Source organism: Mandrillus leucophaeus, unplaced genomic scaffold (genome assembly GCF_000951045.1).
Source record: "Mandrillus leucophaeus isolate KB7577 unplaced genomic scaffold, Mleu.le_1.0 Scaffold633, whole genome shotgun sequence".
NCBI lineage: Eukaryota > Metazoa > Chordata > Mammalia > Primates > Cercopithecidae > Mandrillus > Mandrillus leucophaeus.
Window position 1 is genome coordinate 294,379 of NW_012106842.1, and position 25,539 is coordinate 319,917.

General features: G+C 32.0%; 1 long non-coding RNA gene across 1 annotated transcript in view; it reads right to left on the reverse strand.

Moving 5' to 3' along the window:
• Positions 1-13,853, reverse strand: part of LOC105554236 — a 30,763-nt gene extending 16,910 nt beyond the window's left edge. Inside the window, exons 1-3 of the long non-coding RNA XR_001008292.1 lie at positions 13,777-13,853; positions 2,565-2,719; positions 787-894 (exon numbers count right to left, since the gene is read on the reverse strand). This is a non-coding gene — a long non-coding RNA (uncharacterized LOC105554236). The remainder of the gene's footprint in view (positions 1-786; positions 895-2,564; positions 2,720-13,776) is intronic.
• Positions 13,854-25,539: the final 11,686 nt, after the last annotated feature.

A 25,539-nucleotide genomic window follows, 5' to 3' on the forward strand; every position in this document is an offset into this window, starting at 1 on the left:
AGTTCGAGACCAGCCTGGCCAATATGGTGAAACCCTGTCTCTACTAAAATTACAAAAATAGCTGGGCATGGTGACAGGCTTCTGTAATCCCGGCTAGAGAGACTGAGGCAGTGAAATATCTTGAACCTAGCAGGTGAATGTTGCAGTTAGCCAAGATTGAGCCATTGTACGCCAGCCTGGGAGGGAAACTGTCTCAAAATTAAAAAAATAAAATAAAATAAATAAACTTGAGGATTTAATGGTGCCCTACCCTGCTGCAATAGACTATTTAATGTATTTCTCACCAAATAAATATATTCTTTAATATTTTGTTCTCGTTTAAAAAATTACAAAAACTGTTCCTCCTGTGGCTATTATTTTTGTCAAATTTAATATAATTTCAATGTTTTAGAATAAATATATAAATATACATTTATTTTTGATAGAAAACAATGAACTGTTTTCTAGATTTATTTAGGCATATTATTTAGTATGCTTCTATTATAATTTTAAAAAATTAAATATTTAGTTTCAAGCAACAATTATTAGAAAATGTTTTTGTACACTCTATTTGGAGATACGTTTTCTAAAAATTCTTCACGTTGTAAAAATTCTTCATGAATTTAATATACTGATTATTCTTCCAGTATTTTTTATACTTATGGTTGTTTTGCAAAATATAAGATAATTTATCTTAGATTATCTTAATATATGATTAAGGACAGAGAAATCTGAACTTGATAAAAAATGTAGGAACTGATTTATACGTTTTTAAGAATCGACTTTATTGGATCTTTGGAATCTCGCTTTTTTCCTCTACTCTGAGTGGTTTAGTTATTCAGACTTCTGCACTGCGTAGGCATTTTGTTCCCATATATTTTCTCGTTGTAACTTTTTTCTTCAGCATGTTCTATCCTTATTTAAAAAGGGGATTTTAGAATGTTAGCAGTTTGAATTTCAATAATGTGGTTGCTAGGAGAGGGGAAGGCATTCTAAGATACAGGGTCTCTCTTTTTTTGAATTTAAACTTTGAGTACAAAGGCTGAATAGGAAACCTACATGTCTTCATTATCACCTCTTTGGTAGGGTAAAAATCCATATCCTGAATATGACTTCACTATGTCCTAAGCAAAATTTGAGTTTTATTTCTATATTCTATCAACAGGAAAATAAAATTTTTATGAAGAAATAACTTTTTAAATGGAGAGAGATTTCTGAACTTATTACCCTTTGACTGTTTCATTATCCTCTTACTGAGGTGCTTTGTGGTGCTAACATTTTAAAGTCAAAAGATTTTGCGGAACCCAAATAAAAACATATAAAGATTTCAGGAATCTATTTTGAATTTTTAAATAGTTATATTTAGTTGAAGAGATTGAAATGACCTATTTCTACCTAATCTTTTCATGTAGCCACCATAAACTATGTCTGTGTGTGTTCAAATGTGTACATACATACAAAGTTTATGAAAAGTATTCCATATTCATTTAATATTTCTCTTCTTTCTATTATTTGCTTTTATTTAATTCAGGTGAATAATCTGTGTGTATGATACGGCTTGGCTGTGTCCCCACCCAAATCTCATCTTGAATTGTAGCTCCCATAATTCCCACGTGTTGTGGGAGGGACCTGGTGGGAAGTAATTGAAAAGACCTGGAGGCAGGTCTTTCCATTCAGTTCTTGCGATAGTGAATAAGTCTCACAAGATCTGATGGTTTTAAAAAGGGGGTTCCCCCTATACAAGCTTTCTTGCCTGCTGCCGTATAAGAGGTGTCTTGCTTCCCCTTTACGTTCTGCCGTGATTGTGAAACTTCCCTAGCCCTGTGGAACTGAGTCAATTAAACCTCTTTCCTTTATAAATTACTCAGTCTTGGGCATGTCTTTATTAGCAGCATGATAACAGGCCAATACAGCATATTTGCACGTTGATATATATATATACATATATATATGTGTGTGTGTATATATATATATTTAAATGTGTCTATAACTTTGTATAAAATTACATTTTACAGCCAGGTGCGGTGGTTCTTGCCTGTAATTCCAGCACTTTGGGAGGCTAAGATAGGCAGTTTACGAGGTCAGGAGTTCGAGACCAGCCTCGCCAACATGGTGAAACCTCGTCTCTACTAAAAATACAAAAATTAGCCAGTTGTGGTAGTGGGTGCCTGTAATCCAAGCTACTCGGGAGGTTGAGGCAGGAGAATTGCTTGAACTCTGGAGGTGGAGGTTGCAGTAAACCAAGATTGTGTCACAGCCTGGGCAACAGAGCAAGACTCCCTCTCAAAATAAAAAGAAAAATTATGTTTTATTATGCATTTGGAAAGATAGAATAATTCATAAATAAAAAGACTAAAATTATTAATATATGCCAAATTATAACCTATCTTTCTTTTGTCACAGACAATACGTACTGAACAATTGAGAAAATGATTTTATTCAGGCTATTGCAATAGAATGAACATTCATTAATGACAAACATCTTAAAAAAGGAAAGGAGGCTTACAGTAGTATAGCTTCAGGTACAAGGGAGTCGTCCCCAAGACGTGGGGGAGTCACGGGGCAGAGTGGACAGTAAGTCTTACCTGAAGAGTGGAGGTGGGTAGTTCTTGTCATATGTAAAATGTAGGTGGTCCTTGGACACACAAAATGGTGAACAGATGTCTTAACTTTCGTTATTTTCCAGAAGCACGGTGATCAGCTAAAGTCCAGCATTGCCATATGTTTGATAATTATTAACCTAAAATGGAAAAGAAGGTGAAATTACATTAAAAGTTTCATTAATTAAATGAATCTTGATTATGGCACTTGGAAAAAATAGCAAACGTTTACCAAAGGTGTTTTATTGGACAAATGTTTCACTGAAGGTATTACAGTTTAGCTTGAGTATATCTTATTCACTTGATTTTCGACATATATAAATAAAAGAGTATTTGGTTATTGTGACTATATAATGTCTTCTTTGAAAAAATATTAATTTAAGAGCCAAGTAAGCTTACCATTTCAATGAAATAAGCCAAAAAACACAACTTAGGACCAAACTATCTCTTTAAAAAGAATTATTCTTTTTATGAATAAAAACTGAGTTACTTTTCATGTATTAATCTATGTAAATTTATAGACTTTGTATTAATATCTTTTAAAAATACATTGCCATTTTTACTGAATGTTTTATGAAACATTGAATACATCTAAAATCAACTAGTTTGCACTTAAAGACTTCATTATATTCCTTCAACTATATTTAGAAATGTTACTAACTTATTCCAAAGAAGTATATAAAATGTTTATTATGTATTTAAAATATTAGTATAAAATATAATGTATTTTGTAGCCTACTCGGTGTTAATCAAGGAGTAAAATGTAACAATATTAAAATACTAAAAGATTAATACTAATATAATAGGCATATTTTAAATTCATACAAGAAAGTTGAAGATTAAAAGTATATGCCAGGCAGTAATATCAACACACTAAATTAATATAATAAGATATTCAGCGTTATGAGAATTACTCCCCATTTCATCAATGAATATATTAGACAGAATGGAGTACAGAAGTTATTGGCTAAGATGTTTAAAAGAATGAAAGCCCAGAAAGTATAGATTTACGATCAATTCTGAAAACAGCAATTTACTAGAAGATGGGAAATATATTTACTTTTATATTTTTATTTATTTATTTTGAGACGGAGTCTGTCTGTCACCCAGGCTGGAGTGCAGTCGCCTGATCTCAGCTCACCGTAAACTTTGCCTCCTGGGTTCAAACGGTTCTCCTGTCTCAGTCTCCCGAGTAGGTGGGATTACAGGTGTGTGCTACCACGCCGACTAATTTTGTATTTTTAGTAGAGACGGGGTTTCACCATGTTGACCAAGCTGGTCTCAAACACCTGACCTCAAATGATCTGCCTGCTGCCTGCCTGCCTTGGCCTCCCAAAGTGCTGGGATTACAGGCATGACCCACTGAGCCAGGCCAGAAGATGGGAAAAGAACGTTTAGTGAATAAGAATTCAACAAATTGCTTACATATGTTAAAGTATAATCGGTGTAAGGCAGTATACAACGTTTCTAGTATAGGAATCCTAGCTCCGGGAATGTCTGTCTATGAAGCCTATGATGTTGTGCAAAAGGAATATTAATAACTGCTAAACATAAGATTTGAATTAATACACTTACTGAATAAATACACAAAATATCTAAATGTGTATATGTAAGTATTTTTTTTTTTTTTTTTTGAGACGGAGTCTCGCTCTATCACCCAGACTGGAGTGTGGTGGCGCGATCTCGGCTCACTGCAAGCTCCGCCTCCCGGGTTTACGCCATTCTCGCGCCTCAGCTTCCGGAGTAGCTGGGACCACAGGCGCCCGCCACCTCGCCCGGCTAGTTTTTTGTATTTTTAGTAGAGACGGGGTTTCACCGTGGTCTGGATCTCCTGACCTTGCGATCCGCCCGCCTCGGCCTCCCAAAGTGCTGGGATTACAGGCGTGAGCCACCGCGCCCGGCCGTAAGTATTTTTATTAGAAGAGAAATTTTAGAGATATTTGCCTATATGCATAAACTTAAAAATATATAAATACAGTTTATTTGGTACAATAAAATCTGAGTAATAATTTTAAAAGAACAGAAGTAAAATTTCAGAAATGTATACTCCTGAAAAAACTAGTCTTCTAAACTCTAGGGAACAGCATTGCTTCATTTTGAATTTCTTCAAGATTTTATAAATTCTTACCTCACTGGCTGTGGGCCCTGGCTCATCTGCACTAGATTTAATTTCAGAACAATAAAATAGGATGCATTTTTTGTTTTTAAGGTTTAGTAAATTTTTAAATTAAATTTGGCCTCTGTGTTTTTTCTTCATTGAAACAATTTTAATTATTCTGTTTATATAAGGTTTTTGATTTATTCATTTTTATTCAAATATCTTTTTATTTGATGCCTACAATTTATCAAGCTCTATACTTAGACTATAATGATGAAGAAGACTAACACAAGTGCTGTGCTAATGGAAAACTTCAATATCATAGAAAATATATATTTATCATGTAATACATTTCAATTATAATAATTATAAGGAATTGATTTTCAACATTCTATGTGAAGAATTAATAGAAGAATCTATATAGGTTTGTGTTCTCATGCAAATACACATACAAAGGAATAGTAAGAGTTAAATGTCTTTTCAGAACAGAAAAACTGACCTAGGGCTTGAAATAACCATGACAAATAAAGGAACCAAATGAAAGTCAATATAGCTAAGGTATGGAGAGTTAAAGGAATAGATATGTGAAAAGATCCTAGAAAGTTAGACAGAAAGAAACCTTTTCTGGATGGTATTATTGGCCAGATTTTGGGTCTGTTCAGATATCAGTAGGAAGGCCTTGAATTGTTCTATACATCAGATGACCATCAGTTTTACATTTACAAAAGGAGATCTTAAAGAACGAAGAACAAATAACAAAGTAGGAAGAGTTAATTTTGAAACATCACTTAAGAGAATATTACAATAATCCAGAGGAGAAATGATGGCCACTTGGCCATGAGGAAGAAGATGGTGGGTGGGTTTCAGAGGTATGTATGATATAGAATAAATTAGATTTGTGATAGAATTGATGACAAATAAGAGAATCAAGAATAATCCCAGATTTGGGACTGAGGGAAAACCATTATGTAAACCATGGTGTAATTTCCTGACTTAGGGAACACAGAGAATATATATGTTTGGAGAGGAGATTTGTGTTAAACAGGCAGTGCCGGTGAGACAATTCAAGGTGGTTGTCAGTAAGAAGCTCCATATTTAGACCCTAGAGCAATCTCAACTGGGTATATGAATATGAGAGCTCTCACAAAGAGATTGTAACTGAAATAACCAGAGTAGATGCCACTAAAATGTTTTAAACTTCCACTATAAATTTCAGGAAAACTTTAATCATTAATGAGTGTATAAATTAAGAGAAGCTGACAAGATACTACAAAGGAATGTCCAGAAAAATAACAGGAACACGTAAAATGGCATTTCATGGAAATAGAAATAGAAAATTCAAGACAGATAATATTTTTAGAGAAAAACAAGGCCAACCCTATAAGGTGCTAAAGTCAGGGCAAGACAAATTAGGATTAAGGTATGTACATTGCATTCAAGATATGAGGTCTTTAATAACCTTACTCGAGATAAGTTCCAGAAGAATTATTCAGGCAACCCCTTGAAGTGTTAAGGAATGGGTGGCTGATGAAGATTTGCAAGTAGTGTGTGTAAAGAACTTCATAGAAAAGTTTGCTTATATTAACCCCATAATTAAGCATTTTGTGTGCTGAGCATCTTTGTTGATTCTAGTGGTTTCAGTAGCAGTGTTCTTCCAAGTTAAGGAAACATTTTTCAAAAGGCAATTATATCTTTACAAGATACACAGAGCTGGGGGCTTTGTGGAAAGAAATGAGGTCAGGAATTCGAAACCGGCCTGACCAACATGGTGAAATTCCACCTCTACTGAAAACACAAAAATTTGCCGGGCGTGGTGGCAGGCGCCTGTAATCTCAGCTACTGGGAGGCTGAGGCAGGGGAATCGCTTGAACTCAGGAGGCGGAGGTTGCACTGAGCTGATATTGTTCCATTGCACTTCAGCCTGGGCAACAGAATGAGACTCCATCTTAAAAAAAAAAAAAAAAATCACATTAATGTAGTTCTGTATGACAAAATGCAGGCTATACACACATAAAGACAGGTGCTGTGCTCTCTAGAGATAATGAAAAAAAAAAAAAAGAACAGTATGTAATCCATCAATGAAGAAGCTGGAAAAATAACCACAAATGTCTAAAACACATGAAAAGAAGAACTAAAAGGCTTATTCCAGACCTGCAACGTGGTGTCAGGAAAATAGGAATAGAAAGGCCCAGAAATGTAGAAATACTTAAACGAACTGCTCATTTTCTGTTGTTCAAGGTTGTTCTCTCAACTAAGGCAGCATTTTATGTGCCGGTTTCACATACTGTGGATTATCCCTCTGATGTGTTTGAAGCACTTTAAACCTTGATAGATTTATGGATGTTTACTACTTTAATGTGTGTAACTCTATTTTGTCTTTTCACTTGTCTTAGTCTTCTGCACTCATATAAGAAGATAAAATTACACTTATATGAAATTGTAATGTTTCCTAATTAAATGCTTCCTTCATGAGATCAGGGCCAATGTCTGCTTGCTAACTAGTCTATGTTCAATGTCCTTCTAGATAATTACCATGTTAGAAAACTTAATAAATGTTCATTGAGAAAATAAAAACTAAAATAATTATTACCCATTATTTATTATCAAATTATATTTACATATAAATAAGAATAAAATGAAATTATATTAAAAATTAAATATTCTATAGCCTCTATAAACCCATGTGATTTTCTGACTGTAAACAAAATAGGTATAGTCCCTAAGGAATAAATAATTGTGAAGGCAAATGTGAATGAATATATTTTACCAATGGAAACAATGTCTTTGAAATATCAATCATATCTGGAAATAATTGGCTTAATTTAGTTTTAAATGATCAATTATGTAACACAGGGTGCAAGCACGTCTCTGTGTCTCTGTCGATATTTCTCAGAGAGAAAAAAAGAGAAACATCTATTCTAACTTAAATCTGATCTGATCTTTTGTTCTTCAAATTAAGTCCTTCCAAGAAAAAATAAATATAAAAGTCCCTAAGGTCAACAGAATAACTCAAAACATAATCCCGAAGATACAGTACTTTCAAAGCTATTCTTTACTGAAAACTTATACCAGTTGCCATGGAAGTAATCCCTATTAAGTTCATGTGTAGAAATAACATTTAGTGTAATTTAACCAGAAGTGGTATAGAATAACACAGAAGAAAAATAAAAATTGAATTCTGATGTGAAAATTTAACTAAGACGTTTGATATTCTAATAACATGTATTATCTATTGTCAGTGTATGGTAATCGGATTATTTCTTCATTAGAAAGAGTTCATAAAATTGAAAGAAGCTTAGAATAATTTTGTAAGTTCACTGTGTTCTTGAAAACAACAGACTTACAGGGGAAAATATTCAACAACTTACTGAAGACTATCAGTTATCCTTCCGTAATAACTGGGTCACCAACTCGTGCAGAATGTCATAGAATTTTATTTAGAATGTTTCATTTTATAATTTGTTGTATCCAATATATTGCAAGAGATTAAAATATTAACAAATTTAGATGGTTTAGATGAATACCAGCATATATTTTCAATTTGCAAATTATAATTCACTTAGGGATTATTTTCTATGGATAAATAATATCATTTATAATAAGGTTTCCAATTGTTTTTTCTCAGAATGGTTGAAGTAACTTTTTGTTAATTAACTGTTGTCAGAAATGATTTATAAACCACTCATAATTTATTAATGTCACAAATAATTATAATTTATGTGATTTACAGTTATGAATCTCATAATTTATTCCATATTTTCAATTTATGTCATTCTTAGGTACTTTCTTAATTATGAATCAAAACATATAGAGAAAGCATTAAAATATTTTTATTACATTCCTAGGCATTAACTATCTTCCTTACATATTCCTTGACATAATTTATGACTTAAATAAAACATATGACTCTATTTAAATAAAAAATGTAAAATTATATTTTAAAACATGGATATTGTTTTGAAATTATGTATATATCATTTTAGATATAATATTTAATTACATTCATTTCAATAAATTATTTGATTTTGATTTTCTCTAGAGTCTTTTGTGGTCACACATTTAATCACAAAAATCCTGTGAATTACATAATCTTATTCATAGAAATTATAGACAGGAGCCTGAGAAGAAGATGTTATTGCCAATTGAACTACGGATGCTTTGTTGTATGACTGTATTTACAAATTATTTGACCTCCTTTAGATTTGGCCTTGTGTTGAACACAGGCAGCCTATCTTAAAATAGCCTTCTTTACATTTGTTTTCTAATCAGCACAAAACCATCAACTTCTACCTGGAGAACTGCTGTGAATTTAGAATTTGCAATAAGTGTTGAGTTCTTCATAGTGAGAGAAACAATTTGTATTCATTTAACCTATTTATGTAGAAAAATGTTTGGTCTTGATCATACTCTAGATGATTCAGTAATATTATTCAGAATGATTTATAAAATATTTTCAATTTTTAGCCTTTTAGTTTGTCTTGGATGAAATTTGAGAACATACTTTAACTTTGTTCAAAATTATTTTATTTCACTGTCTAGGAAGATAAAATAATTACAATTTTTATGTGGATCTTGATGATTACACATGGCTTAAAAATTATTAGCACAATTATTCTTTGAAGGAATGTTACTAACCTTAAATGATCAGACAATATTATACTATGAAAATCAGTTTAAAGCTTTTTTCTGAAAAAAAAAATGGGCATGTTATCAACTCTAATTTTGGAAATCGTGACAACATTTAAATGTATATTATTTAAACACAAAGTTTTGTAGCTTTCTCAGCCTTCTATGAATGAATGCACACATTTTTAACCTTTCATTCTATTACTATATATATATATATTTGAAAGAGTAAGTATAATTTATTTTTTCTTAATCCCTATATTTTTAATAAATCTTTATATCATGAATTTAACATTGTTATTAGTTGTCCTATATATTTTTTATATAAATATTTTCCAGCTCTCGAGGATATTTGATTTTTAAACATTTTATTTTATAAAAGCAGTCTTATGTGACAAATGTTTATTTTATATTAGTGTTTCATTGATGGTGACTCTGTCTATTTGATAAGTAAAGTTCATCTCCCACGTAAAGCAGAATATTTGTATACAATTTTAGTTACTGGCATTTTTTTTCTTTTCTTTTTTTTTTTTTTCTTTTTTGCTTCTGAGTCTGTGAAAAAGAAGTCCAAATTTGAAAAATACAACTAAAATAACCCAAACTAACATCAACACAGGAATACCTACTAAATTCACTTTTAAATATATGCATAAATTGCTATCTAGTTTTTAATTTAAGACTATAAACTTGAATGATGACAGAGTACGAATATATAGCCTGACAGTTGTCAACTTACAAGACACAATATTACATTTATTTAAGTGAACAAAATTTTCCATATTCTTTCTATTATTTGTAATCATCTGAATAAATACTTAATGCTGAAACTATGTTTTCACGATGTAATTAAGACAGGGAAATCCTAGAACAAACTCTAGGAAGGCATTTATGACTAAGTCTTCAAAACCAATTGTAGCAAAAACAAAACTTGAAAAGTTTTAATCTAGTTAAACTAAAGAGCTCCTGCAAGGCAGGAGAAACTATGAACAGAGTAAACACATCACTTACAGAATGGGTGAAAATATTAGCAAACTATGCATTGGACGAAGGCCTAATAGAATCTACAAGGAATTTAAAAGACCAATCAAGAAACAAATAATCCGATTAAAAAGTAGGCAAAGGCCATGAACAGACACTTCTCAAACGAAGATATATAGGCGACCAAGAAACATATGGAAAAATGCTCATCATCACTAATCACCAGAGAAATTAAAATCAAAACAGGAGATACCATTTCATGCCGGTCAGAATGACTTTTGTTAAAAAGTCAAAAAATAACAGATGTTGACTGGATTGCAGAAAAAAAGGGAGGCTTATACACTGTTGGTAGGAATGTAAATTAATTCCATTGTGAAGGGCAGTTTGGAGATTTCTCAAAGAACTGAGGGTTGAACTACCATTCAACCCAGCAATCACACTACTAAATACGCGAAGATAAATGAATATTCTACCAAAAGACACATGCACCTGTATGTGTATCACATCAGTATTCACAACAGCAAAGACACGGAATCAACCTACATGTTCATCAACTGTGGAATGAATAAAGCAAATGTGGTCCATATACACTATGGAATACTATGCAGCCATAATAAGAAAAAAATCATGTCCTTTGCAGCAATTTGGATGCAGCTGCAGCCCACTACCCTAAGCAAATTAATGCAGAAACAGAAAACCAAACATTGCATGTTCTCACTTATAAGTGGGAGCTAATCACTGAATACACATTGACACAAAGAGGGGAGCAATGGATGCTGGGGAGTACTTGACAGTGGAGTGTGAAAGGAGGAAGAGAATAGAAAAACTACCTATCAGGTACTATGGTTATTATCTGGGTGACAAAATAACCTGTACACCAAACCCCTGTGACACACAGTTTATCTATATAATAAACTTGTACATGTACTCCTGAAACTAAAATAAAAGTTAAAAAAAGAAAAATACAGCATTTCAGATCCCACCCTGGAACTACTGAAACAGAGACTCTGGAGCTGTGGTCCAGCAACTTACATGTGAAGTAATAATTGATGATATATTTTTTCCATCCTTTTAACTTTAAATCTATGCATGTTGTAGAATTTGAAGTAAATTTTCCCGTAAACAGCATATGGATAGGCTGTGTGTTTTATCCTCTCTGTCAATTGCTTCTTTAAATTGACATGTCTAACCAAGTACAATTAAAAAAAACCAATACTGCTATATCAGAGAAACATTTCCCATTTTATTGTTTATCTTCTGCTTGTTTCCTCTGCTTCTTACTCCATTGTTTCTCTCTCTCCCTTTTTTTTTTTTTTTTTGCCTTCTTCTTGGATACTTGAAAATTTTTTTTAGAATTCTATCTTAATTTTTTCATAATGCTTTGAGTGTATGTCTTAGTATATTTGCTCTGTGTATTACTTTATTCATATGACTCTTAACACAGTCTTAATGGTATCTACATTTTAACATTTCAAGTGCAGTGTAGAAGACTGACTTTCATTCAAATCTTTTACTTTCTGACTTTTAATTATCATTTTCTTTTTTATCTGATGATGTCATTATTTAGTTTCAATCATCAATATGAATTATACAACTCTTGAAGATAGCCTGTTGCATGAATTATACAATGAATGAATTATCCAACTTGTGAAGGTAGTCTATTGCATGTGTCCACATATCTATTCTTTCAGTTGAATTTTCTTCCTGGTGATCCATGATTTGTTCTTTTATAATTTCTTTGCTTTATGAAGAATTTCCTTCGGCCATTTTTCAATGATGTCCTCAAGGTATGCTACCCAAATTATTTTACTATTTCTTTGACATGGAATGTCTTTGAGTCCCCTTCATTCATGATAAAAATTTCACTGGATATAGAGTTCATAGTTAATAGTTATCTTATTTCTGCACTTAAAAATATTGTGCAATTTTTTTCTAGACACCATCATGTCAGTTGAGACATGGATATTGTTTTGAAATTATGTATATATTTTAAACATATTTAAAACATGGATATTGTTTTGAAATTATGTATATATCATTTTAGATACAATATTTGTATTGGTAGGTAATGAATAATTTCTCTCTAGCTATTTTCAAGGTTTTGTTTTGTCTTTGATGTTCAGAAATTTCACTGTGACATGTCTTGTTGGGTTTTAAGGGGTCTTCATAATATGTGGGGTTTCTTTGAATTTATCCTATTTACAGTTCAGTTTCCTAACTCTGTATATTATGTATTTTACCACATTTACAACGTTTCTAGTCATTATTTCACTGAATTATTCTGCAGTTCTATTCTCACTTCCCTATTCTTTGATTTTAATGATACAAATGTTGGATCATTTTTTCTGCCCCATTTATGTAAATACTGCAAGATATATAGATGGACCCTGACTTATGATGTTTCAATTTAACATATTTTTGACTTTATACCATACCTGTGCAATACAGATATGCATTCATTTAAAATCACACATTGAGAGCCAACACAGCGATTGTGTTTTTCATTCTCACTACAGTATTTAATAAATTACATGAGATATTTAACACTTTAGTATAAAATAGACCATTTGTTAGTTGCTTTTGCCCAACTGTAGGCTAATGCAAGTGTTCTGAGCACATTTAAGCTAGGCTGGGCTAAGCTATGACTTTCTGTAGGATAGGTGCATTATATGCCTTTTTTTACTTATAATATTTTCAATTTATAACAGATTTATTGAATTGTAACTCCATTGTAAGTCAAGCTGCATCTGAATTTATAATTTTAATGGAGCTTAATAAGTGTAAAAATTAATAAAATGGGGAAAACATTTGAGTTGTGATTCAAAGTCTATTTTTAAATAAAAGTTGTTAATTTACTAAACTATATCTCTCTCTCTCTCTATATATATATACACATAGATATATATATATCTTAAAATTAACCAAGAATACATTACTTGTGGTTTATTAGTAGGGTCATAAATAGCATAATAACATAAATATAAAATAATATTAAAGCTAACGTTAGTCTAAAATGTATCTAACATATTTTGAGAACATGTATAATTGGAAATATATTTATTATTTTACATTTGAAGTATTTTGTTTAGAGACTATATATCAATAGAATACTCCCACTTATGATTCTTTATATCATTACTCCAATTTTGCCAAATAATTGATAATATTCATAATAAAATATTTTTAAGATAATGATTCTTGGGGAACTCTTAAGAAACTCTAAAGACACTGCTGAAACTATTCATTACAATAAAAATTTCTCAAAATTATCATAAAATATTCAATGTTCACTTTATACTGGTATAGTATAAACTAAAATAATAAAGTTATTATAAAATTTAGCAAATGCATTCTCATTATTTCTCTGTTTGTACTATTTACATTCCATGCTATACAGAGAATGATACTTAGAGTAGAAAATTTAGATCATATATCCCTTTTATTAAAAAGCTTCTAAAGCTATCCCATTTCACTGAGAATAGAATACAAATTTACCTCATGCCTTGCTCCCCTTGCTGTCAATCACTCAGCTCCTCAATGTGTCTCAACCCAAACATAAACACTCCTGTCTTAGGATTCTTGTTAGCTGCTCCTAGAAGATTGTTTCACCAGATTCTGAATGCCTATGATGTCACATTCAGTGTAATAATAAAGTGGCCTCAAGTCAAACAAGTCTGTCCTGGATCTCTTGTCTGAAATAGCCCATCTTTTAACCTTATTCTGCTGTCATTTTTGAAAGACTATAAATGGGTAAAAAAGGGTATAAATCCTATGACACAGCACTAAATGTGGGTAACCAGAAAGCATTATGACAATAAAATGTGTAATTAAGATATTTTAGGGGCAAAGTCCTCAATTTTATGATTACCATTAGCTTGCATACATATATGTATACCTAGGGCCTACCTTCATGCAGGCAGTTGACTACTAGAGTATAACTTGAAAAACACTAAAACATTTTCCATTTTTACTACAATGTTTGCTAAGTGCATTGTTTTGTTTTAAAGATATGCTCTTTATTTTTCTGACTTCATGCAGTTCACATAAGGAGTATAGTCTAGTCAATATCATCTCTTATTGCCCTTGAGAGAGACTGAAAATTGGGAAAGGGTTATTTCTTCATTATTGTGTAAAATTGTTTCTAGAGAGGACTAAATTAATTATGCAGAGGCTGGAAAAGGATTATAAGTATTTTAAAACCATCTTTATTGTTGTGAGTGACGTATTTAGAATATTGATCTGAATGAAAGTCATTGTTAAAACACATTTGTTGAGCCAGTAACTGCCGGAAACAATACAATATGAATAAACACGTACATAAATTTATAAAAGAAAAGTCAAGTTTGGCATTCCGGGAATGGATTAAGCAAATATATTTGAAGAAAGAGTAGAGATGTTTGAGAGGAGACTGCTAGATATACAGACTGGAGTAATAGAGGAAGTCAAAAAGGATTGAACATAAAGAAATAAATATACCAGTACCAGCTTTCAAATGTTCTACATAAAGGCCTAGATCCCAAATAAAGTCATTTAAAATGACCCTATGAGCGTATATAAATGCCTGGACTAACATGATTCATTTTTGTTTCCCCAAAGCTGATTTCTTTATTCTCAGCTTTATTGGGGTTATACTGATAAATATAAATTTTATATAGTTAAAGTGAACAATTTGATTTTTTGATATACTATATATTGTGAGTCACTACATCATCCTAGTTAACCTATCCGTCACCTCACATGTTAAGCTTTGGGTTAGAGGACTTAAGATCTATACTTAACCAATTTCAAATATACAATACAGAATGATTACCTACAGTCACCATTTTGTATATTGGATCTCCAGAACTTATTCATAGCGCATAACTGGAGAAATTCTACAGCATCAATCTGAAAAATATAGCCATACATATTGATTTTCTATGTTTGTGTGAGCACAGATCAAACATAAAAGAGTAAAATATTTAAAAATCTCTATCATTAGTAATCTTGGGACATAGTGACACTAATTAAGTATTCTTACTAATACCTAGTTGAATACTACTTCAATAAATGAAACATTAAGTGAATGTGACACACCACTGTAGAAAGGACCTCACAGAGACGAAATTATTTTTTTCTTATATAATTATTTTTCCCAGATTTATTGAAGTATCATTGACAAATAAAAGGCTGAATATATTCAATTTGTGATATATTTGATATTGGGTACATATATATTTATCATTGCTATATCTGCGTATTCCGTTGACAATTTATCATCATATAATGACCTGCTTTGTTTCTTGGGACAAGTTATCACTTAAAGTCTATTTTATGTATGATAATCCCTGTCCTCTTTTTGTGACTGTTTTTTATGAAATATCTTTATCTATCTTTTCTCTTTCAGCCTGTTTGTACCATAAATCTAGAAAATATAGATAACATACATATATATGTAATATATTTTTATATGTACATAAATTTATTCAGCCACTCTGTTTCATTTGGTTGGTAAGTTTAATTCATATACATTTACATTTTATTAAATTGATTTTATTTATAATAGATTACATGGATCATATTAAGTGTAACCATTTAATCCATATACATTTAAAATAATTATAATAGGTAAGAAATTACTTTTGCCATTTCATTGTTTTCTGTCTCTTTGTAATTTTTTAAATCTTCTCTTCTTTTTCTTTTTGTAGTTTTGTAATTTTTTGTATGATGTGCTTTGATTCTTTCCGCTTTACCTGTTGTGTATCTACTCTGCAATTTGTTGTCCAATGGGCTCAAATTGAACGTTTTCTAGATAAATAAGTCTGCTTTAGCTGATAACATAACTTCAATTGGATACAGATACTCTACACTTCATGTTTTTTCTTGCATATGCAGTTTATGTAAATGATGTTACATTTTCTTTTTACAGTGTATTGGTATTAAAATAATCCTGTGGTAATGGTTATTCTGACTACTTTTTTCTTCTAATTTATATACTGCTTTTAATAATGATTTATGTTCTACTATTATACTATTAAAATATTCTGTTTCTTTGCTTACCTTTTAAATTACATTTATACTTTTATACATTTTAATGTTGTTGTTTAGCATCTGTACTTTAAAACGTGAAAATCTTCCTTTAGCACTCCTTGTAACACAGGTTTAGTGGTTAAACATCTTCTTTATTTTTTTGTTTGTCTTGGAAAGTCTTTTCTTTATTCTTAATGTACAGTTTCACCCTGTAAAGTATTCTTTGTTGGCAAGTTTTATTTTTTTTCTTTTTTTCTTTTAGTACTTTCTATGTATCATTTCATTCCTGGCCTGCAAAATTTCTGCTGACAAACAGACTGATAGTCTTAAGTGGGCTCTATTGTATGTGGCATGTCTTTTTACTCTTGCTGCTTAGAAAATTATCTCATTGTCTTTGACTTTTTTCAGTTTAATTATTTCTATTTGGAAATTTGGGTTTTATGAATCAAGATGTTCATTTCCCCTTCTAGATTTAGAAAGTTTTCAGCTGTCATTTCTTTAAATGTACTTTCTGCTGTTTCTCTCCCTTTTTTCCTTCACAGATTCTTGTAATGACTACATTGTTATTCTTGATGGTGTCCCATAAATCCTTTATACTTTCTTTTTTCTTTTATTACCTCTCTAATTGGATAATTTCAAATGATTTACTTTATAGTTAGCTGATTCTTACTTCTGAATTATTGAGTCTGTTGTTGAAGCTACCTGTTAAATTTTTAAGTTAAGTCATTGTATTATTTAGTTCCAGGATTTCTTTCTTTTGTATGGTTTCATTTCTTTGTTACACATTTAATATTACTTATGTATTGATTTTCTGATTTTTGTTCAGTTAGCTACATGTTTTTTTGTTTTGTTTTGTTTTTCTTTTTTTTTTTTTTTTTTGGTAGCTCATTGAGTTCCCTTCAGATGATTATTTTGAGTTCTCTGTCAAGCAGTTTATGAAACTCCATTTTTTTAGAGTCAATTACTGGGCCTTTATTAGTGTGTCATGTTTGTCTGATTCTTGGTGATCCTTGTAGACTTGCATTAGTGTCTGTACATTGAAGGAGCAAATACATTTTTCTGTGTTTACAGACTGATTTTGGCAGATATAGACCTTCTTCTGCTGGATACCCAGACTGGCGGGACTAACTCTGTGACTGCAGGTGAGCAGGAATAGAAATGGGTTGTGGGGCCACTTTTGGGTCTACAGTTGACTCTGAATATGATAGTGCTTTTATTAGCGTCTTATATAGGTACAGCTCTTGCCAAAAAGACTCATTGATAAGGTCCCCAGTGGACCCCTGGGTGGGCAGGACTGCCTTCAGGAACCCAGTAGAGCAATACTGCATCCAGAACATTAGGCTATTTCAGGGTCTACAGGCAAGTCTGAGGTCAGCAGGCTTCTACTGGGAATGCCAATTTTCATGGCTCCTGCCAGGTTTTTGAGTGGGTAACACTGCCTGTAGACCATGATAGCATGGGGATAGAGTGGGCCATTGAGCTTCTTCAAGGGGCTATCGTCCAGTCAAATGTCAGTGAGCCTGTTAACATGGGCATAAAGAGGCATAGCGCTCATTAGGTACCAAAGCAGGCAAGACTGTCCATGGACTGTGATAGTGTGGAGATGGAGCCAAATTACAGGGCTGCTGGAGGATCTGTAGTCAGGTTCAATGTCAGAGGGCCTTTTATCCAGGGTAGATATGGGCATGAATCCACCCAGGTACCTGAGCTAATGAGGCTGGTGTGAAAACCATGGCAGAGCTAATCTTCCAGAAGTATATGGCTGCTTAGTCTAAAGCTAGGACTATGGTTGGTAAGCCTGCCATTGAGGCACAAGCCTGCCCTCTTACAGTGGACCTTTTTGGTTTTAAACTCCACTGGGGATTCACAATCTCCTATCTGGACTCCAATGCTCCTGAAAATGCACTTTTGACTGTGAATTGCTGCCAATATTTGTTTCCATTGGGGAATGTGAACTGTGAAATTTCTGTTCTGACGTCTTGTTGACCTAGGCTAACATAATTTGTATCTTTCTGGATATCATTTTTTCAGGTATCAAATTATATTTTTCATAATTACATATCTTTATAAGAATTAATAACACTATTAATAATTGATAAAATCAGACAACTTTAGTAATTTATGTTTCCAATGATTGTAAAATAGGTACTTTAAAAAGTTTTATTAATATAGTTGGGGATTGTAAAAAGTGAGTTAGACAATGAGAGAGTTTAATACTTTGACTAAAGAGTCTCTATTAAATCAAACGCTTCTACGTTGATAGAATTGGCAGTTGTCATAATAAAGCCTCCTATACTTTTATGCTGCTTTGAAAATATATAATGTAAAACTAATTTTTGTAAAAATGTTTTTTAACATAAACTATGCATTTTTAATTCAGTTTTTTTTAACTTTATCCAGTGAATGTTAATATATGTTCTTTGAATAAATATTCATTGTGTTCATAGTTCTATCTGAATGAAGGTTATATCTAGCTATGACAGAAGAATCTCTTGGTATCATTATAGGTTTTGATATACATTGATATGCTGAAAATTACATAAAAAAAAGAATCATGATGCTATGAAAGAAAAAAACAGAAGAATTTAGACTCCAAAATTGTTTTAGCTCAAATATGGGTTATCTCTGTTCAAAGAGATGAGAGTCTACCATTTGAAAATTCCAAAATCACCTTCGTCATTGGCATCCAGTTAGTGAAAGAGGAGAACATACAAATTATCACTTTGTGGGATATACTTATGAACTGGGCCAGAGAGAGACAAACATTACTTCTGCCCACATCCCATTGACTATAACATTATTATTATGATCATCTAACACTAAGGGATACTTGGAATATAATCTATCTCCATCCGCACAAAATATTACAGATGCATATTCTGCAGATATATGTATTTTTATATATATATCTGCAAAAGGGAAAATAAACTGTGATAATCAAGTATCAACATCTTACACATCCCGTTTTTTTTCTTACCTCACACACATGCTTTACACTACATAAATATCATAACTACTCTTGCTATCACTATTAGCACTAAATAATAGCAATAATGATTATGAGAACAACTGCCATTAAGCATTATGCGCTAAACACTGTTTTATATAACATTATCTATTCCTTCCGGCAATCCTATTTTTAGATCATATTATCATCACTAACTTGCAAATGTAAAAACAGAGGCACAGAAAAGGAGGTAGATTGCTCATTTTTACACAAATACTAACAGAGCCTACATTTACATGGAAGAAATTTAGGGCAAGATCATTTATTCTTAGGTATGTACAATCTGAGATTATTTAACATAGTGCTTTGGGGAAACAGCTTAAACTTTCCAAATCTGGTTTTCTCATCAAAAAAATACAAGTAATACGTGTATTCTAGTATTGGTGGAAAATATATATTATACCATGTCTAAAAATGGCCCCAGCTACTTGGGAGGCTGAGGCAGGAGAATCACTTGAACCCAGGAGGCAGAGGTTGCAGTGAGCCAACAACACTGCACGCCAGCCCGGGTGACAGAGTGAGACTCTATATCAAAAAAAAAAAAAAAAAAAAAAGGCAAAGTCAGTTCTTGATACAGACTTTCAAGCTAAAAACTAAAATTTTAACCACAATGTCATCATTTTTTAAATTCATCATGCAAGAGAAGATATGCTCATACTGGATTAACCTCAACTTCTACCTTTGTGAAAAAAAAGTGACTGTGAAATTCTTTCCTGTCATAATTACCACCACCAAAATTTTGATATTATAAACTCATTTATAATCATGAAATATTGATTTTAGGGAGGCCGAGGCGGGCGGACCACGAGGTCAGGAGATCGAGACCATCCTGGCCAACACGGTGAAACCCCGTCTCTACTAAAAATACAAAAAATTAGCCGGGTGCGGTGGTGGGCGCCTGTAGTCCCAGCTACTCGGGAGGCTGAGGCAGGAGAATCGCGTGAACCCGGGAGGCGGAGCTTGCAGTGAGCCGAGATCACACCACTGCACTCCAGCCTGGGCAACACAGCGAGACTCCGCCTCAAAAAAAAAAAAAGAAATATTGATTTTAATAGGTAAAGTTTTAACATGGAATTTGAAATAACATGATTAATTTTAAGAGATTATCATTTAATTATGTTTGTTGTAAATACAGTTAAAAGATTAGCTCTCCTCATAGTTAGCTGTGACTCTCATTCTGAAAATACAAAAACTTTAATTGATATTCAGAATAAGAAATTATCTTAGCAGATATGGACCTTGCTTAGGATGAGTAAATATATATAAACTAAAATGTCACACGAGAAATAAGAAAAAGGGACATATTAGGAAACTGATGAAATGTCCAGGAAGATTGGTCTTTTTAAACTTTATTCAACCCCCTGTTAAAAAAAAAAATTGAATTGGTTACCATTACTTTTCAGGTAAATATCTAAATCTTCAATTCGATTGTATGTCCTACTTTAGCTCTACTCTATCTATCTCTAGAGTGATATGCTGTTATTACAATTTCACTTGTTCCCTATGCTACATTCATGTGAACTTTCATTTCTTATTGTTCCAAGCTCATTTCAGTATAAGAAATTTATGGAATATTTGTCAAAAGCAACCCCACATACATGTTTCCATTAACTGATTTATTCTATTTTCAGCTCAACTGCCACTTTATAAAAAGAAGTTTTCATTTATTAATCATTTTTAAAATTTCCATTATACATATATTTTCTGTAATTCTTCTCTTTAGAAATTATTAAAGCAGAAAGTTATATATGTTTAAGATTAATTAACTCTTTAATTCTATAAGTTAATTCCATAAAGTTCCATGAAAGTAAAAATTATGTATGATTTTCTCAAAATTAATCTCTAGCACATACCACAAATTGTATGTGGTAGAGTTTGGTAAATAATTGCTGAGTAGATAAATGGTTCTCAAAAATATTTATGATATAAATTGAATTACATTTCATTTTTACATAGTTTTTTCCATTGTATTATAATGCCCTTTTCCAACAATACTCACAAAAACAAAGACACTATTATTGTAGTTACACTGTTATTTATTTTCATTTATTTATTTATTTGTTATTTTTTATTTATTTATTTGGAGATGGTCTCTCTCTGTCACCCAGGCTAGAGTGCAGTGGAGAGACTGGCTCACTGCAACCTCCACTTTCCATGTTTAAGTGATTCTCCTGCCTCAGCCTCTGAAGTAGCTGGGATTACAGGTGTGCAATCACCATGCTCAGCTAATTTTTGTATTTTTAGTAGACCCAGGGTTTCACCAGGTAGGCCAGCCTGGTCAGGAACTCCTGACTTCAGGTGATCCCCCACCTCGGCCCCCCAAAGTGCTGGGATTACAGGTGTGAGGCACCACGCCAGGCTCTATTATTGTAGTTACGCCTTAGGATGCTATTCACATTAGACCATAGACTAATGTTGCCCCTGAGAGTTGGGCAGCATGATGCAACTGAGTGAGCAGTATGAAAACTACCAAGAATATTAAATTATAATTTGTATTGACATAAAAATGTAGAAATGTGAGATGTAAGGAAAGCTGGAATAATTCTATATTTTTAAAACATAAGGATTGTAACAGACCAAAACAAATTACGTACAAAACAGAAATATTTACTGGCTAACTCTAATTTCCAAAATAATGGTAAAGAAAAAAACCAAAAACAAATCTCATAAACCAACTCTTCCTGAGGCTAATGATTTCTAAAATGTAATTCAAGTTACATAAAACTTCTGAAATATTTCCATAGTCATAAAATGCTTCTGTGGGTTAACTTGAAATCAATTCTCTAGCTAATTGATACAAAAGCCAATGAAAGCTGCTACTGATTTTTGAGAAGACTCAAATAGAAAACAGTCATTTGCCAAATCCTCTGATAGTGAGATTCACAAGCATAATTATGTGCCAGGTTTTCATCTCTAATCTAAACCCCAGTGAATATTTATTTTGAAAGAATCAATAATAAATTCAAAGAGAGGACAGAATCCATAGGGTGAGAATAAAAGATCAACATCTGGCTTCAAGTCTTCTAGCATGCATGTATCAAAGCAATTACTGACTGAGCAACTGAGAATTGAGTTTACAATCTTATTGCAAATTTTTAAAGAACTTCAAACTTTAGTCCTTTCATTTTCATGTGACTTAATCTATGTTCATGTTTCAACCTGTCCTCTGAATTCCTCAGAGCCGATTTATTTTTTTAATGTCATATGTGCCTTAGGCAGCATCCAGCTATCAGGTCTCTGCACACCTAGGAGCTAATTGGTGGAACTGCTTTCCATAAAATATTCATACCAGTAACTATTTTAAAAGCTAATTTAAAAACTATTTCTTTTTTCATTTTAATCTCAAATATTGCTAGTGAAATTTTATGTGATATCTTTACTTACAGACAATCCCAAAAGGTATTGAAAGTTATGAACATTCCTTAGAGGAAAAGATGGTATGACTTCATACTCAGTGCCTCATTACCCTATACTGCAGTTTGGCTTTGAACCACCAATCCCAGAAGACACTACCATAAGTTATATATTCATTTTCTTGAAAGAAATATGATATTTTCAAGTAAAATATATTTAATTTTCTGTAAGTTCCTTGGCTCTGAAAATGATAAAACAAATTGTAATACCGTTATACAAAAATTAGCACATCTCTATTCCTTACTTTTGTTTCATTCTGTATTTTTAAGTAATTATGCCTGTTTATATTTCTAAGAATTATTCCACAAAGATAACATGGCATTTCAGAGGGCCCTGGAATTTACTGTAAATAATTTCTTTTATTTGAGAATGAACGTAAGCATACATCCAAATTCTAGCTCAAACAGAATTTTCTTAATATTTTAATGTTCAATTTTCATCAACAGAATAATAATAATAATATCATAATATTAATAGAATGATTAAATTTGGTAATATAGTTAAAATTCCTCCAAAACTTGAAAATTAAATAAATGCTATCAATTGTAACATTAATTTCTTGTGATTATAAGCCCCTGTGATTATATGTGTGCCTATATTAGAATTATTTTTACTGCAATAAGGAAATATATTATGAAAGAACTGTTCAAGTCTTATGTGTTTATTGGCACCTATTAAAAAAGTAATTAATAAAATTTAATATAAATGTATTCCAAACATTTGGTTTTCTAACTATTGCTTAAAGTCCTCTTCCATAGGAAAAGTTTAAGGCATGTTGTTTTTATGAAAATTTAAAAACGTAGAAACTGAGAGGAAATATATATATGATCAAATATAACTTGTAAAGCCAAATATTGGCTCTAACGGGCAGTGATTTAAGTCCTGAAAGTAGATATTTCATGCCATGTTCATGAGCATAGTATCAAAAAATAATGTTTCCTGGATAGTTTTTTACTGTGTTTATGTTCTACACCTTGTATGAAAAGAACATATGAACTATAAACAAAATTATGTTGTCTGCAAAGAGATCAGGGAACACACATTAGACACCACTCTCCGTAAACCTACTTAAACTGAACTAAAAATATTTAACCTGTGAGGCTATTGACTTTGACTAATAATTCTAATAACAGTTAGAATCACCCATTTTTTTTAGGTGTATAAATTTTATAACTGAAATGGATTTACTAATGATGATATTGTCTTTATACCACAGCTATCATTTGCAGCAACAATAAATGTAGATGGTTTCTTACAATACATTAGATAGATAGACAGACAGATAGATAGATAATATTAACACCCCACCCACACTTATATATATATACACACACACAGACATATATATACACACATATGAAATTATGAAATTCTGGAATTGAGCTCAGAAATTTGCATTTTAACAAGCCCTATTTTAACAAGATGTTTCTGATGCATGTCAAAATTTGAGATGTACTGGTTTAAACAGGTAAGTCTTTTATATTTACTCATTTATTTACCTTTTTGAAGATCTTAATCCTTCCTATACCTTCTTTAGACCATCTGAGATAATTTTTATTCAGCCTGAAGAACTTCCTATAGGATTTTGGTAGCGTTGCTCTACAGGGGACTAACACTATTAGCAGTTGTTTGTCTAAGAACATCTTTATTATGACTTTTATATTGAAGGTTATTTTTAGTAGGGTATATAATTCTAGATTTGCATATTTGGGGTACGAAGGCTTCAAGCCAGTTCCCAAACTGAATCAGCAAATTCTGTAGATAAGAAGGCAATCAGTGATCAAATTATAAATGAAACCACTCTCATATATATATAATTTTGTTACCACAAATGTGATTCTTGTGATTTTTTAATTTTTTAATTATTTCAACAGTTATAAAACAAGTATTCTGTTTCTTAAGCATTCCAACCAACAAATTACTTTTCATTTATAGTGATAAAAATAACTGAGGTAAATTCTCTTCTATTATAAGCTAGTATTTTGAGAATGAAAGTAACAGTTCATAAACAAAATTTTTAAGCCTCCTATAGTTTCCACTACGGAAGGATCCAACTATCATGCCTCATTCATTGCACTAAGGAGGAGAATTTAAGATGCAAAATCTATAAAATAAAGACAATTTAAGTACTAAACAAGTAAACAACAAAAAATAATAATTCAGAAACTGATTAAGAAAAAACTTATTTGATGGAGGATAAACTGGAGTCTACACATCAAAATGCCCCTTCAAGAGCCAGAATAATTAACATATTTAAATAACTATGAAAACATTAGTTTGTGTTATAATTACAAAACAACAAAACAGAAACCATCAAAAGCACGCATTAGCTAAGTTTGCTAAAATACGAAAATAGCAAATTGCCATTATAACTATTTTCAATACAAAGAAATAAAGAAAGGGCCAAAAGAAAAGAAAGGAAAGAAGGGCAGAAAAGAAGTCAGGCTTTACGGAAAAGAAGAGGAAAACGAAGGACAGGAGGGGAGACATGGGAGCCTTCCAGCCATCGCACCGCGAAGGGTTAATTCCCCACCACCCTCATTTTTCTCCTGCCAGGGAAAGCCTCAGCACTCCAGACAAATCCCTCCCACCTCTGCAAGTCACCTGTCAAGGTGAACTGTTTTCAGGCAGAGGGAGCTTTTGGCTAAATTGGAAAAAGGGGACAGAGAGAGACATACAGAGAGAGACAGAATGAATTAAGGTCCACATACAAAAGGCACATATTCATACTCACATGTACAAATAAATGGCGCACCTCCAAATACATATCCGTTTAAGAGGCTGGGTAGAGTCTCAAATCCCTCACCTCAATTTCAAACTCCTTCCCT